The 16,826-nt window shown below is 46.0% G+C and overlaps 1 long non-coding RNA gene across 1 annotated transcript in view; it reads left to right on the forward strand.

Annotated features, from left to right (window-relative positions):
• Positions 1-1,242: 1,242 nt before the first annotated feature.
• Positions 1,243-16,826, forward strand: part of LOC137421128 (uncharacterized) — a 226,604-nt gene continuing 211,020 nt past the window's right edge. The window contains exon 1 of the long non-coding RNA XR_010983259.2: positions 1,243-1,258. This is a non-coding gene — a long non-coding RNA (uncharacterized LOC137421128). The remainder of the gene's footprint in view (positions 1,259-16,826) is intronic.

Below are 16,826 nucleotides of genomic sequence, written 5' to 3' on the forward strand. Positions count from 1 at the left end.
AAAACAATACATAGCACGATATCTCAAAAGGTTATGGACGGATTTGGACGAAACTTGGTGGATCGGTTGGGTGTTTGACAAGGACGATTCGCTTCGATTTTGGTGAAGATCTGAATATGGATTCGGATATGTGAATTCTTTAATTATTATTAAGTGATTCTTCACCATCGGGAGTTTGGGATAAAAACGATATGTAGCTGGATATCTCAAAAAGTTATAGATGGATTTGGACAAGAATTCTTGAACAAGTTGTGTGTGTGACAAGGACGATTCAATTCGATTTTGGTGAAGATCCAGATCCGGATCCAGCTCGTAGAATTTTTAAAGTGATTCTTCACCATTGAGTGATATGGCCAAGCAGGTGGAGGTATGTTCTCTACTGAGTACCGTTCTCGTTTCTTTGGTACTCCTACAAGAATAATCGAAATATACGTATAAATTTATTGTGCAAGTCCACAAAGGTATTTTAAAGTTAGGTCTTGCGCTTTTCATTAATCGTGTTCCCACGTTATTGTGTATTCTGGCATGATCCTTGGGGTATGGGTGGGAAAGGCCCTTGGTCGACCCGCTCAAACTTGGATGCATTTTCTTTCTCCGTAAGTGGAGCCAGACAGGCTATGGCGAAAGTTCGGTCAGAGCCAAGTTCTCTCACTTCACAGTCTCCATTGCTATTGTTTCCACGACCAAATCACAAGGTAAAAACTCATGCCGACTGGATGGTGTTTTGTTGGCAACTGTTGACACCTTCCTCACCAGTATTGACTGAGGAAGATGTAGTTAATTCCACAATCTCTCCTCCTTCCTGTCATCCGTCATCTTTCTCACTGATCTTCCCACTTTCTCTACCTGACACATTTGCTTTATTCCATCTTGCTTTCCTCTTCTTCCATTGCCTGAGTTTGGAATGTATCCAACTTCCCCAAGTCAAGCTCTTTGTGGAATATTTTCCTCATTAGACCTCCAGCACTTCCAGCACAATCAATGGAAGAAGGGAAAAGCACCCCAATGAAGCCTTTGAATCAGAGGCACCGAAACCTTCCCCTTCCTCGTCGCTTTTCTTTTTTGTGTCAGAGCATTAAATGTTGATTAAATTCTTATCAGAACCAGATGTGGTTTTTGCTGTAAATATTTAGCAGCGATGGAAAATGAGCCCAAATGAAGATGGCTTGCTTCTCGTCATCCTGGTTTGGCTGCCCTTTCAGTGCCGGAGGTATATTGAGGATGCGCTTCGAATGATGTTCCCGAACTAAACCCGCAGGTATTCGGCTAGTTTGATGTGGCTTTTATGCGGTTTTATTTATTATGCAAATACGAGAAATAGAAGGTTCATCAAGTGAAGGTAGATCACCTTCTTTGGTTTTGGAGGTTTTTAGGGATTGTAATAGCATCGGTTCTTGCAGAGCGTGACGGTGCCGTTGATGCAGTGCCCCTTGTATGTTAGAGCAGGATTTTGTAATTTGTTCAGGGTTCCGTGCGAAAGCTCACCGACTCATATGAAGACCACCATATGATCTTTATACCAACCACCAACGAATACAAGAGACAGGACACCAGGTTTAAAGTGCATTTGAGGGATGGCCTACACTTTGATGATGAATCACCTGCCTGTGAAACACCAGGATGACAGTTTATAGCTTGGTCAGGATTCAATCTCAGGTAAGACGGCTTAGAGACAGACAAGTGCGTGTCCCTCTAGAGTCTAGACCATCCTGCCAACCACATTTTGAAGGTGATATGTCTTTTGATGCCATCTATCTCAGTCATTCAAGAATGCAGAGCTATGAGATTTATTTACCAGGTTATCACCTTCACTTGAGTTATCTCTATAGTTTATTAGTATTATTAGTCCGTCCCCTGCACAGCAGCAGATGGGGTTTTGTAATCATTCTGTCTGTCTGTGTGTCTATGTGTTTGTGTGTCTGTCCGGGCCGTAAATTTTACCATTTGAGCTATTGTCATCAAATTTTAACCAAAGCTTTATCAAAATTTAACTCGGCACGCTCCGCGCAACTCACCACACATCGTTTCAGAGGAGTATGCATCTTTGACCATTTCGGTGTCTTTTGGGTCTTCATGGTGTTTTGGGTCTTCAGGGCCATTTGGGTCTTCAGGGTCTTTTGGATCCCCTGGGCCTTTAAGGGTATTTTGGGTCTTTGAGGTGTTTTTGGGTCTTCAGGGTCTTTGGTGCCTTCAGAGGCTTTTGGGTCTTAAGGGTCTTCGGGGTGTTTTGGGTCTTCAGGGTGTTTTGGGTCTTCGGGGTGTTTTGGGTCTTCGGGGTGTTTTGGGTCTTCTGGGTGTTTTGGGTCTTCTGGGTGTTTTGGGTCTTCTGGGTGTTTTGGGTCTTCGGGGTGTTTTGGGTCTTCGGGGTGTTTTGAGTATTCGGGGTGTTTTGGGTCTTCTAGGTGTTTTGGGTCTTCTGGGTGTTTTGGGTCTTCTGGGTGTTTTGGGTTTTCTGGGTGTTTTGGGTCTTTGGGGTCTTTTGGGTATTCAGGGTCTTTTTGAGCCTCAGGGCCTTGAAGGGTATTTTGGGTCTTTGGGGTGTTTTGGGTCTTTGGGGGTCTTCAGGGGTCTTGGTGGTCGGAAGGGTCTTGGGGGAATTAAAGGGTCGTCAAAGGTCTGAGGGGTCTCAGCAGTCTTAACGCAATTAAGAGGGTGGTAATTTTATTTGAAGAAGAAGAAGACGTTTTCGTCGCATATAAACATACATGCATAGCGAACCATATACGTTTGCTCTATTATAATAAGATACAGAGAAGGCAAAATAAAAATTTTGTCAAAAGGTCAAAGGTCAGCATCACTAAAATCATCAATTTTCACCTTATTGGCTTGAAATTTAAATTTATCATTTGAGTTTTGTCATCAAATTTTCAACAAAGCTTTATTATGAGAATATGGAGAAGGGAAATTAATAATTTGGTCAACAGGTAAAAGGTCAAGGCTGTGTAAAATCTCCAATTTTCACCAGATTGACCTGAAATTTAAATAATATGCATATTGGGTCACTGATTCTGTTCACCAATCAAAAGTTACAAGCCGATTGTTTTTGAAATCAAAAGGTCAAAGGTCAAGGTTGCGTAAAATCGCCAATTTCCACCCGATTGATCAGAAATTTAAAGAATATGCAATATGCATATTGGGTCACTAAATTGGTTCACCAATCAAAAGCTACAAGCTGATTGTTTTTTTAGATCAACACTTCAAAGGCCGAGGTGGCGTAAAATTGCCAATTTTCACCCAGTTGACCTGAAATTTAAAGAATTTGCATATTGGTTCACTAAATTGGTTCACCAATCAAAAGCTATAAGCTGTTCTTTTTTAGATCAAAATGTCAAGGTTGCATAAAATCATCCATTTTCTTCCAATTGACCTGAAATTTAAAGAATTTTCAGGTCACAGCCTTGGTTCCCCAATCAAGAGCGAGAAGGTGATAATTTTATTAGATCTAAAGCTCAAAGGTCAAAGCTGCATAAAATTTATGAATTTTCATTAGGTTTTTTTGTCCCCCGTCACACAGCGGAGCGAAAGGGGGACTATGGTTTAACCCTCCGTCCGTGTGTGCGTGCGTCCGTGTGTGCGGACATGCGCGCGTGCGTGCGTGTGTAGGCGAAGGACCGAATTCTAATTTGGTGTTTGGGTGCAACTCGGCATATGGAAGAACACTATTGAAAATTAGGTCGCCACGTCAAAATCCAAGATGGCCGCCGCCATGTATGTCTGACGCCATGTATGTCTGAACCTTGTGAGCGGAATATCTTGAAGAATAAGCGAAGTATCAACTTCTAATCTGGTGTGTGGGTGTATCTTTGCATAAGGAAGAACGCTATTGAAAATTGGGTCGCCACGTCAAAATCCAAGATGGCCGCCGCAATGTATGTCTGAACCTTGTGAGCGAAATATCTTGAAAAATAAGCGAAGTACCAACTTCTAATCTGGTGTGTCGGTGTATCTAGGCAAAAGGAAGAACGCTATTGAAAATTGGGTCGCCACGTCAAAATCCAAGATGGCCGCCACCATATATATATTGTTGCGGATATGGGATTTGCATCCATCCATATCCGCTTGTAAATATTCCCCTATTTCCTCAATACTTCCCAACTATCCCCAATCCCCCATTCCCTAGTCCCATTTTCTGTAAACAACACTCTGTAGACCCGACCTCCCCCTATTTCCCCCCATTAAATGTCGCATCCAGGTCCACCGCATCTCACGTAGACAACTATAGGACATCTTGCTAGTTATTCTTAGTCTATGTCAGTTAAGGATTCGTTTCCATTAATTCTGACTCTTCGTTGCACCAGAATGTGATTGTATGGCACCGTTAGGAAGTTTAGGACCTCCCAATACCTCCCCGCAGCTCTTCCTCACGGTTCAGCAACAACAACAACAACAACGGCGGCGGCGCGGGGAGTGCGCGTCCTCACTCCGGCTTGGTTGGTAGGGGGTGTTGGGAGGGCACCAGGCCTTTCCAACGAGCCGCCATCGAACATGTGCTCGACGGGGTTACCAAGTAGGGGCTCGCTGTCAGCTCCTCGTCAAGGGCGGAGCCCGGTAACCCCCGCACCCAATAGAAGCGGCGGACCGGTCCCATCTGGGGCGGAGCCAACCAGCCGAGGGCGTGTGACTCCCCGCTGAGCATGCGCAGAAAGAGGGAGGTGACGTCAGATGCGCGCTGAGCTTGGAGAAAGGAAGACGCCACCTCCGAGCGCTGTGAGGCCTCCCTGCATCTTTTGGACCGTGCTTGATCCTGTCCCCGAGCCAAGGTGCACCTTGTGCTATCAACCGACCTGTCCTTCCCTGCCATCAATCCCTGTGTAAGTCAGCCTTGTTCCGTTTGTCTGTGGTCTGTCTGGGATAGATAAGATTGTATCTAAGTGCCTATCTCTTCTGTGTCTTTTACCTCACTCTACCTTGTAATCTACCCCTTTTCTCCACCACTAATTATATCCTCCTCCGGAGGTCTTGAGAACTGTACCCCTTGCGTCGTTTCATTTATCCCAGTCGTTGTGTCCTTTCCATCATTGATTTAGCGTAGCGCGATTTGGCCAACGTTCGAGTGGAATCGGGTGAGTTGGGGAAGAATCGGGGGAACTGTTAGGTCGTGGTGGACCATCCGCTCGGCCCATCATAACATCTAAACCGCGATCCGTAACAATTGGTGTCAGGAGTGGGATTGGACCCGAAGCGCGCTTCACGCGCTCGAAATTATTAACTGTGAAATTTGTTTTGTTTTAAAATAAAAACCCGAATTTTGAAAGTCGCGCTATGGCAGATCAAGACGGCTGGGTTCCGGTAGAGGAGAGTGAGGCAGGGTCGATCCAGGACCAAATTGAGGGACAAGAGGAGAGCGAAGCAGTGAGGGCGGCAGGTTCGCAAAATGGCGTCCTCGCGCACGAGGTTGCGGGCGCGCAAAATGGCACCTCGCACATGGCTACGGCGACCGCGCCCGCGATCGTAGCAGCGCCGTTGGTGGATTTGAACCTTTTTTTTATACAAATGAAGGCCCTTATGGACAAGAATAGCGAAGAAATGGAAAGCAGAATGATGGGGGTAATGGGGAAGCGGATGGATGCTCAGAGTGAGCAAATGAGGGCTGATAGTGAGCGATTGGGGGGCAGAATGGGGGGCAAAATGGGAGAAATGGGGGAACGGCTAGAAGCTAAATTAGAGGGGTTAGACAATGGGATAGAAGGGGTGAAGCATGGGTTAACGGGGGTAGAAAACAGAATGGCCGCTCAAGAGAATCAAATGGAAGGGATGAAAAAGGGGTTAGAGGGGTTAGAAAACAGTATGGAAGGCAAATTGAGGGACATGAGGGACCAAGTGGAAAGGGAAGTTTAAAAAATGGGGCAGCAGATAGAGGGGGTCAGAATGGGGGTAGAAACTAAATTGGATGCTCACAGGGAGGAAATGGAGCAGATGAGGGTGGCATCTGGGCAAGAGATGCAAGTGATGGGAGAGGAGATCAGAAGAGGCGTGAGTGAGGAGGTCGGAGGAGTGCGCGAGGAGGTGAGGCACTGTAAGGAGCGCATGGAGAAGGAGGTGAGAAAGGGGACTGTAAAATTGCAAAGTGGTATAGAGGAGTTGACGCTGGGAGTAGAACAACTGACAGTGGGACAAAAGGAGTTGGGGGACCAGGTAAAGAAGAACACAGCGGTAATAGAGGGTTTAAAATCGACACAGAAGGAGATGAAAAAGGACGTAGGGGTAATTAAAAAAGAGTGTCAGACGGTACATGAGGACCTGACGAGGAAAATGAACAAGGTGGTAGAGGTGATGGAGGTTAAAGAGCGGGAGGTGCGGGAGCACATAGAAAAAAATAAGGTGGAGTTAGAGGAAGAACTTAAGGGGGCGCACGAGGAGATGAAGGAGGTGAAGCAGAAATTAGAAGAAGTGGAAGAAGGGGTGAGCGAAATTAAGAAGCGACGGAGAGAGGATAAGAAAGAGATAAAGGAGGAAGTAAAATAATTGGTCCAAAGTCTGTGTTCGGATCGTGATGATGTGCTCATTAACCGGATGAGGGATTCGCAGGTGATGGAGGAGAAGCGAAGAGAAAGAGGACCTGGTGTAAGTGGTGACCAATATGGTTGTGCGTATGATGCGCCAGGTGATTTAATAAGCTTGGGGGTCGAGATAGACCCGGATGTTCGTGAGAGGCCAAGAGTGAGGTGTATGGCTGGTCCGGAGGGTATGGAACTAGGGTGCGAGCGATAGGGGCCGGTGATGGGAGAGGTGCGAGGTGTGAGTGAGCAAGGTTGTAGTGGGATGGAATGGGTAGCGGGTTGCGGAAGTGTGACCCATGCATCGACACCAACAGGGGTAGTTTTTAGAGGGACAGGGGAGGCACGAGAGCCCCTTGGGGGTAATGTACTGTGGGGGCCCGGCCGGTTCGGCCCCGCGCTGACCCCGCAAGGGGCGATGCACGGGGTCCGGCAGGCGGGCAACGACTCACATACGAGGTGGTCCCACAAGGTCCCACTCGCGCCGTATGACGGTGGGTAAGGGTGGCATCCCTGCCACCCTTCCCATGAGGATGGGGCAAAGGAGCACTAGATTATGGGGTTGATGGCAGTGAAAACTAGCCCGGGTGGGTTAGGATATCGTGTGTAGGGATCTAGCGAAGATGACATTAGGTAACGTTAAGGTTTAGATAGTGACTGATACCTGTAGTGGGGACGTAGTAGCTTAGTGTTTGATAATGACGTGGGAGCGCAATAGTTTAAAGGGACGACTGGGAAGCGCAAGTTTCAGAGGGGAGTAGTTAGATGAGATGATGCTGTGTGAGAACTGGACAGGTGTGTGGAGCAGTGTATGAGTAGTGAGTGTTGTGGATCAGCGCAAATGCGCTTGGGGGAGAGAAGGGTGCAGGCGGCACCAAGTATGAGAGCACAGGTGTGCAAGTACAGGTGTGTGGAATACATGGAGTATTGGAATGAGTGGTGTGGAGAGAGTTGGAGTAAGTGGTACGGAGTGGTGTGCATGGTGCGAAGGTGTGGATGGGGGAAGAGTGGACCCCTTTCACGAGTACCCGGGGCGGGTAGTGTAAGTGTTAGGTAGAGGGTATAGGTAAATTGTGGTTGGATATTGGCATCTGTGGTGCGGGTGGAAGAATGGTATTTGGATGGGTGCATCAGTGTGGTGGAAATGGCTGGGCGTGTAGCCTGTTAGTGTGTGTAGTTGGTTTGGGCACTCCACCACTGTGAGGATGTCGGCCAGGTGAGGCCGCAGGTGGGCTCTGGGAGCCGGTAGTTGTGGATGGGGCCCGAGGATCTGGAGGACGGACCCGGGTAGCCCAGTGCCAGAGGGCACCGAGTGGGGTGACGGAGCCAGGAGGGGCCTTCCCAAATTAGATGGGATGGGTAAGGAGCGGGTGGGCTCGGGTGGCAACTACAGTGGTGGAGGTGTGCGGGTGGGTGGACCTGCTGGGAGAGCTACACGTCACAGCCCAGAAATTGTGCGAGGGCACCGGGAGATGAATCGGGGGAGTGAGACCCCAAATTGAGAAGCACCACAGTTTGGTCAATGGGAATTGGTTTTTAGAACCCATAGAGTGGGTTGGCCAGTGGATTGGCAGGGAGGGACCCCGGGTGGTGTAAAGTGTGTTAATGTTATTTAGGAAATAGTTAGGATTGATGAACCTGTCGCACCATACGCAGCCACTTACCTGAGGTGATGATGATGACTCCACACCTGTGTTCCTTTGTTCTGTGTTGCAGGAAAGGAGAATTGCTGTGTGGATTTGTGAGACGCATCACGACGTGGATGAGACATTGGGGTGATTCCATCTCTCCCTCCTTAGGAGGGACTGATGATGAATTGGTGATGGCAAATTTTGATGTTGAGTTGGAGATGGCAAATGTTGATGAGAGTTGGAAATGGCAAATTTGATTGGTTAGGAGGGAGAGAAGACGAATTTGGTTTATGGGAGGAACGGGGAAGACAGTAGGGACGTTTGTTGATGTGTAAAGTAGATGTTTATGGGTAGTGTTGTGTTTTGTGGATACAGTAAGGGGTAAGGGAGGGGCAATGTAGGTTACCTGGTGGGGGGGGCGTACGGTAGGAACGTACCTGTCTCACCTGGTTCCCATGTGCCCCCAGTGTGCATTACCTTATATTGCGTGCACTTTTGCGCCCTTACCACCTTACTCACTTGTCTTCTTTTGTCTCCCACCTCCGAGGATCTGGCTTTGGGGCAGAGAGAGAGGAGAGAGAGGTGCTGGCTCCGCAGTTGTGGGCCTGTACTTCCGCTGCTTGCTGCCTGGATCGATACACCATATGGACCGCAATTTTTGTGGCCGCCCACCATGGACCGCAGTTCTTTTGCGGGCAAGCACCACCCGTGGATGGACCTCTGGGTCAACGTGGCACCTATGCCATACAGGTGAACCACTTTTAGTTGGCCCCCCTGACGGCCACAATTTAGAAATGGACGCGGTTGGCGCCTTTCTTTATTTCTAAAGAAGCCAGAAGGCCAAGTGCACTCCATGAAGGCAAGACCAGCGGCAGAACATCGGCCGGCTGCGACACCACCGGTGACCATGGACACTTGATTGTGCCTTTTTTTTTTATTGAACACTTTATTGGTGCACCGGATGGTGCTGACTTTACATAATGGGGTGGTGCTTTTGGTGCTTGGATGGGGTGCTCTGCACATTATTAAAGGCCGTAGGGCCACAGGGCACTCGTGGGTTGGTGTATCGATGCTGGCATGCGTGCTCTCTCTATGCATAACATCTGCATGTGTTCCTCAAAGAACAGGTCCTGGATCGTAGTGTAAATATCAGTGTAGTCTTGTGTAAATGATGCTCCCTACCGGCTGTATGTTTAGTTTGAGGATGCTTTCCGCGATTCGGTTATCCTGTGGGTGTGTTTCTGTTAGGAGAAGGGTGCAACGTCGCAGGGGGACATATTTACTCATTTGTGAACATCTGTAAAACTGTCGCACTCAGGGTTGAGTTAATAGTAGAGGGAACTACATCTGAGTGCCACACTAAAGTAGGTAAAAATTAATCGGGTCGGGACGCCCCGAGGTAGAGAATGGTGCAATGTTGCGGATATGGGATTTGCATCCATCCATATCCGCTTGTAAATATTCCCCTATTTCCTCAATACTTCCCAACTATCCCCAATCCCCCATTCCCTAGTCCCATTTTCTGTAAACAACACTCTGTAGACCCGACCTCCCCCTATTTCCCCCCATTAAATGTCGCATCCAGGTCCACCGCATCTCACGTAGACAACTATAGGACATCTTGCTAGTTATTCTTAGTCTATGTCAGTTAAGGATTCGTTTCCATTAATTCTGACTCTTCGTTGCACCAGAATGTGATTGTATGGCACCGTTAGGAAGTTTAGGACCTCCCAATACCTCCCCGCAGCTCTTCCTCACGGTTCAGCAACAACAACAACAACAACAACAACAATGGCGGCGGCGCGGGGAGTGCGCGTCCTCACTCCGGCTTGGTTGGTAGGGGGTGTTGGGAGGGCACCAGGCCTTTCCAACGAGCCGCCATCGAACATGTGCTCGACGGGGTTACCAAGTAGGGGCTCGCTGTCAGCTCTTCGTCAAGGGCGGAGCCCGGTAACCCCCGCACCCAATAGAAGCGGCGGACCGGTCCCATCTGGGGCGGAGCCAACCAGCCAAGGGCGTGTGACTCCCCGCTGAGCATGCGCAGAAAGAGGGAGGTGACGTCAGATGCGCGCTGAGCTTGGAGAAAGGAAGACGCCACCTCCGAGCGCTGTGAGGCCTCCCTGCATCTTTTGGACCGTGCTTGATCCTGTCCCCGAGCCAAGGTGCACCTTGTGCTATCAACTGACCTGTCCTTCCCTGCCATCAATCCCTGTGTAAGTCAGCCTTGTTCCGTTTGTCTGTGGTCTGTCTGGGATAGATAAGATTGTATCTAAGTGCCTATCTCTTCTGTGTCTTTTACCTCACTCTACCTTGTAATCTACCCCTTTTCTCCACCACTAATTATATCCTCCTCCGGAGGTCTTGAGAACTGTACCCCTTGCGTCGTTTCATTTATCCCAGTCGTTGTGTCCTTTCCATCATTGATTTAGCGTAGCGCGATTTGGCCAACGTTCGAGTGGAATCGGGTGAGTTGGGGAAGAATCGGGGGAACTGTTAGGTCGCGGTGAACCATCCGCTCGGCCCATCATAACATCTAAACCGCGATCCGTAACAATATATATGTCTGAACCTTGTGAGCGAAATATCTTGAAAAATAAGTGCTGTACCAACTTCTAATCTGGTGTGTGGGTGTATCTACGCATGAGGGAGAACGCTATTGAAAATTGGGTCGCCACGTCAAAATCCAAGATGGCCGCCTTGCGTCTTCCACTTTGTCAACTCACATCACTTCAACGACGGGGGACCGAGGCGAAACGCTTGTTTTTTTAACTGTTCTTGTTATTTTGAGCATACGGAGGAAGAAGAAAAAGACGTCTGAATGCAAACGGTTGCGGACGGGCTTTGCATTTTTCGATGATTTCTAGTTATTAGTTTTTTTTCCACTTGCATTGATTCAGGATTGTTGTTGTGGCCTTGAACCCGTTGACATGACTTTTCTATGAGCACATTGTGTTTTTATACCATCGAAAATACAACATGGTGTACAATTTATATGTGATAATATGCAATGGTGGGTTTTTTAAAAAAATCTTGAGAGAGTGGAAGTAGTTCTACTAGTTGAAGAATATTTAAACAAATTGGCGGAGATGGTTGCAAAAATCCGGCTTGAAATTGCTGGAAGGATGTCCAACATTGGCGCGGGGAAGTGAACGTGCCATTGAGTAGTGGAGGCATGAGGCCAGAGCTCTGTAACTCGTCTTCAATGGAAGTGTAGTTTGGTTTGCTGGACACAATGCAGGATACCATGATTGCTGCGAGAGAAATTCAAAAAGCTATCCCAGTGGACGTTTGATTTGGACACTTCAGGGATGTAATGGTATTGAGAGATGAAATTCTGGAAGAAAGCATTTGTTGGAAAGGATTGGCTGACATGCTCATGGCCCTTTAGATTTTGTGAAAACAATGGCACTTGTGGAATAATGGTTGGGATTGCGAGCTGGAGATTCAGGCAATTAAGGTGGAGTGTATATAGTATACGGAGAGAATTGTGATTTTGATTTTCCAAAATTAGGTTTGGAAAAAGCATACTTCCCAATCGATGTCTTTTAAAGATATGAAGCCAGCTTGCATTGCTCTCTCTTCTATTCATATCATTTTTTAACAAGACCGATAGTCTAAGAACGGTGTAGCCGGACTTGTTTGATACTTTAGTTGAAGAGGAGAGTATGATCTGAGTGGGGATACCAGTTACCAGTTACCAAATAATGTAAGTATTAATTTTTTTCAATAAATTCCACATTCCTGTGCCACCTTTATTCGAATGTCAGGCATTGACAGCAGGTTCGTGAAGGACTTGGGCAAAAAAAAAAAACCTGCCCAGTCTTAATGTTGCTAAATCCATTCAATGAGGAAACTGAAAATGGGAATCCGCGAATGTCACGGATGGAAACCCTTACGTAATTTCCTCATTCTGCTTTGAACTCAATGTCTCTATATTTTCATTCCAAGCATCATCATTCATCATTCCAATCACAAATTAATATTATAGAATTAATATATCAAAATATAATGTTAAATAATGATTGTATTGAGATATTATCAAACCAGCGAACTGTCGTCATCTGTTCACTTCTGGATTTGTGAGCAAGGTCTGTGTGGATCGTATTTTAAAATCATAATTGTATCGAGGAATTTCTGAAACCTCATACCTACCTTACGACACCCGCTTGGACCCGAAAACATACCACAGAAGGTTATTATATTTCCTTTTAGTAATGGTTACTAAACACTGTCCCCTTGTCGTGTGAACAGATCCTCAACTCTGGTGGATGTTTGTGAGGGACATACATACATACTTTGGACATACAGACAAACGCTTGTCCATACGGCAACTGTAAGAACTGTAAGAACCTATACCTGTCAACCAAAAATCACCTATTGATAGGCTTGTTGACTATGGCATGTCTCTGACAGTCTGACATGCTTGTGGCATGTTGACTATGGCATGTTTCCAAACTTGGCAAATTGAGAATTTATGCTATTGTGTTGCAGAATTCAATTGCAGATAAACCTTGTCTGATCTTTCAGTGCATCATATGTCTTGATGGCAGTAAATCTTAATTTAATGGAGCTAATGCGTATATAGCTATATATAGTGTTGCGGTTTTTGATCCCCTGGGTGCGCATACACATAGAGTAAAACTAGTTATATCGTAGCATTCTGTTTAGCTTTTAAGTATATACACCAGGTACCAGCAGAAGTCAGTGTACCAGCGCACCTATCGCGTATGGAGGGAGGATCTTTCGGCGGGTGCAACTCCTCCTCCGGAGGTGGGAAACGTGAGTGGAGGGAAGTGATGATCTAATAAAAGATGACACATTCGTGGGATGAAGTCAGTTGAAAGGACTTCTAGTCAATGCTGGAGGTAAGAGTTACCAGCCAGCCTTGAGCCTCTTGCTGTTTCTCACAGTGCACATTCTCGTCCGATCGGTTTTCATGTCTACCTTCTTTTTATTCACCTCTCCTTCTCATTTTCGTTCTTCCTTTCATTTCGTTTTTTATTCTCTCATTCTTGCACTTTATTTCTCTTCCACACATTCAACATCTTTCGTCCCTTCACACCCTTGCATCAAGGCCTGCACGTTACGCTGTGCCGCCTGATTAAATAATTGCCTCCCGCTTTGCCTCATACACCTCCTACACTTTCCTGTCAAAACCACAATCAAGTTCATGCGGCGGACCATTCTAGCGGGATGCATAGAGAAGGTAGTGCATAGGCGACAGCGATCGAGAGAGCGGAGCACGTGGGTTCTGGACCCTAAGACCATCGATCAAAATAATTGATGGCACCAGCTTAACCAGGCCAGTGCAAGGTGTGAAGGGGCACAACACATGACCCCATCTTTCTCTTTCTATTCTACTGGCTTGCCCATTCCCTCTCTCTTTTTTCCCCAGATGCATGCGGTGCCAGCTACTGTAGAGTTGTTAAGTCACGTATAAGGGTCGCGTAAGGGTAATGGGAGTGAATACGTACTGCGAATAATTGCCTTGTACATACATGGCACTTGATTGCCTCTCCTTGTAAATACTTGGTTACTTGTGCTACTAAAAGCCTGTTCTTAAGAAACTGTTTTGCCTTATTCTGTCAATTCTGATTGCAGCATAGGTTGATGAGGGTTAATCAGGCTTGGTAAGCACTAGAAATGGTTATGTAAGCAGTGGTCTTGCTCGGCCAACTGATTAAGATCGGCTACATGATCGTAGATACGGTACCCGCTCATACTCAGGCTTTTTTGTATGGTAACACGGCTTTGAGTGTGGGACCCAGAGGGGAGTTTTGTGGTGAATGGCGATCATGGTCACTTCGAGACACGCCATCCTCCTGGAGTTGGAATCTCCTGCGATGAAGCTAACTCTTAGAGTGCTCTAACTCTAAGAGGGCCTTTCACTCCCTCACCACAGGCAGGTTGGAGGACTGTCTATCTTCTACCGACTCCTATCTGGCCTAGCTCCCCCAGCTCTCTCTGTGCTCTGTCCCCCAAATATTCCTACAGGTCGCACAAGATCTGCCAGCAACCCTCTTCTTGTGAAATTGCCAAAATCAAGACTCTCTGCTTACCTTCACTCTTTCATTCCTCTTTACTCCCGCCTCTGGAACAAACTTCCTCACTCTCTTCAATCCCACTCCTCCCTTCAGGTCTTTAAAACAGCTGTTCATCACCATCTCTTACCACCATCCCCCATCCAAAACCTTGATCTTTTCTTTCTTCCCCTGTTAATTCACACCAGATCCACTTTTTTGAAATACCGACTTCTTTCCTTGAAGTCCGAGTAGTGTCCATGTGTTTTATACCTCTACCTTTCCCGTGCCTCCTGCCCCCAAGACTTCTCCCTCCCACAGATCTCCCGATTTCCCTGTTCTCTACTGTTGTACTTATGTGCTTCCCTTTCTCTCCCCATCTTCTCTCCCGCTCCCTTTATTATATGTTTTTTTTCTTTGTCCGTTTGTGTTTTTATGATGAATGTTAGCTCTTACACGAGCCTCGATCTTGTATACAAACCCCCCCCCCCCAAATCCCCTATACACCAATTGGGGTCATTCTGATCCTATGTAGCAAGACTGGATGTAATCGGTCCAAAACTGTAGGAGGAGTAGAGCGACAGAAAAGCAAACAAACAAACACCTGTCCGTGAATTATAGTAAGGTTTCTAAGTTGGCTATATAGGGAACTACGAGACATCTCCGATCGCAGCCCTCTAGGTTCTCGCCAACCTTTAAATTCCTAATTTTATTACCTTCGCCAGAGGAGAGAGTATTGCATTTGAGTCCGTTTGTTTGTCTGTCTGTTTGTTTGTCCGCACAGAATAAATATGTTTTTCTCTGCAACCGTTGGTCCGATTGACAGGAAATATTCACCATAGGTGTACCTCCACCTGTATAATTTTTTAAATGATAATTATGATGTCATAGGTCACGTGGAACGGGCGCCATCTTGGAAAAACAAAAACACTTTGCACCTCTATATCTCTGAAAGCGCTGAAGAGAAATAATTGAGACATGGCTCATTGTAAAGAACTCTCCATTGGGAATAAAATATGTTATTGATGTCATCGGTGCCTCCATTATGATGTCATAATTCGACAAGTACAAAACTTCATCCGATCAAGATGAAATTTGTTGAGCGTCATCCAGGGATAAATTAATGTAGAAAAAAAAAGATGACGTTATTGGTCACATGGTTCGGCCGCCATATTTGTTTTAACACCAAAAGCCTTAAAACCACTGAAAACACGTCCTGACAAGGGTCTGCAATGTCTGATTGCTCTTTCTAGTTTAAATTGAATTATATACTTGAACACTATCAATCACAAATCGCCGTTGTGGCCCTTTCAAAACCCTTCTGTTTTGCGGTACTTGGACAAAATAATACGGCATTTGACCTAATCATGACAAATCAAATTTGCCGCTCGCAGGTCCCACCCATGTCCTTGTTTCTTAAGACTGCGTGGGGTAAGGTGTTCTATGAACTCTCGAGTTGATTTTGTGATAATTACACATATACATAATAAGTATACTCAGATCTTTAACACACTAATCAGATCATGCACATTGCATTACTCGAGGTGTTGCTCTCCCCAAAGATACCAAAACTTTGCTTCAAACACCTCACCTGGAATTTTATGGATGCATGGTATGACGTGCTTACATTGTATGGAATGCTCATGGCTCAATCTGCTGAAATTTTCCTACAGAGAGAGAAAACAGCCTAATGGAAGGTTCTTCGTCCAATCCACATGTTAAATCGCTCACCCTGTCGATCCATGGCTTACTAGCCTCGCAGTGCTGATATGCCATGTATCCCTGGCAGGCTCAATCCCTGCACAGGTTTGGATCAAGATCATAATGTTTTGACAACACTTATCTCAGCTACTGGCATCACTTACCAGAGGCGTTTGAAATGGTGAAAGCGTGCACAAGAGTTCAACCAAATCTACAGATGAGGCTTTGGCCCAGCAAAGTATTACATAAGCAGGTTGTTTGTGAACACACCCAACTGCCTGCCCTTGTTACACTGGCCTTAAATATGTCAGAGTTCAGCACAAAATACGAGCATGAATCCGTCGTGAAAGTATGCGACGTTGAATTAATTATTCCCTATTTGTGAGTTTCGTTTTTGAACGGTCAAACTATTTCTGAGATGCATTTGCAAATTTGCTAAGATGCTCTAAGATGTGCTTGCAAATAATTATGTTGAGGAGTTTTGAATGAATTAACTGTTTGACAACAAATTCACAATGATCAGATCAAGTGTTGTACTTGTCGAATTATGACGTCATAACGAAGGCACCGATGACATCATCATTAACATATCTTATTCACCAAGAGGAGTACTTGACAATGAGCCATGTTTCAATTTTTTCCATGGAGCCGTTTCGGAGATATAGAGGTGCAATGTTTTCCGATTTTTTTCCAAGATGGCGCCTGTCCCACGTGACCTATGACGTTATAATTATAATTTTAAAATTCTACAGGAGGAGCCGCACATATTCTGAAAATTTACTGTTCATCGGACTAACAGTTGCAGAGGAAACTTTTTTTCATACTGATCAGATCAAGCGTTGTACTTGTCGAATTATGATGTCATAATGGAGGCACCTATGACATCACCATTAACATATCTTATTCCCCATGGTGAGTACTTGACAATGGGCCATGTTTCAATTTTTACCATTAAGCGGTTTGGGAGATATAGAGGT

The sequence above is a fragment of the Myxine glutinosa genome, chromosome 2 (assembly GCF_964187855.1).
Source record: "Myxine glutinosa chromosome 2, kmMyxGlut1.1, whole genome shotgun sequence".
Classification (NCBI taxonomy): Eukaryota; Metazoa; Chordata; class Myxini; order Myxiniformes; family Myxinidae; genus Myxine; species Myxine glutinosa.